Here is a 352-nt window from a genome sequence, read left to right as displayed (position 1 = left end):
TTAAGTTGGTGAGCTAAAAAACAAAACAAACAAAAAACCACAAAAACAAACAATATCCAGTTGCCTGAGACCGGAGCTCCCCGCAGGATTCGCGCAGAGCGAGGAGCGGGGAGGGCGCCGTTTGCGGGAGGCGGGGGCCGGGATCCCGACACCGTCCGCGGTCTCCCCGGGATCTCTCAGAGAACCGAGCTGGTGACCATCCGAGGTAAGCGCCGAGCCAAGGAGAAAGCGCCCGGCGCGTCCACAAAGCGCCCGAGGCCGCCCTTCTAGCCAAGGCTCGGCAGATCCCGCGGCCTGCGCTGGACAAGGAAACGCTGGACCGAAACGGTGGGAGGCGGCAGGCGGCTGCTGG

This window comes from Colobus angolensis, unplaced genomic scaffold (assembly GCF_000951035.1).
Source record: "Colobus angolensis palliatus isolate OR3802 unplaced genomic scaffold, Cang.pa_1.0 Scaffold63, whole genome shotgun sequence".
NCBI lineage: Eukaryota > Metazoa > Chordata > Mammalia > Primates > Cercopithecidae > Colobus > Colobus angolensis.
This window is presented reverse-complemented; position numbering follows the sequence as displayed.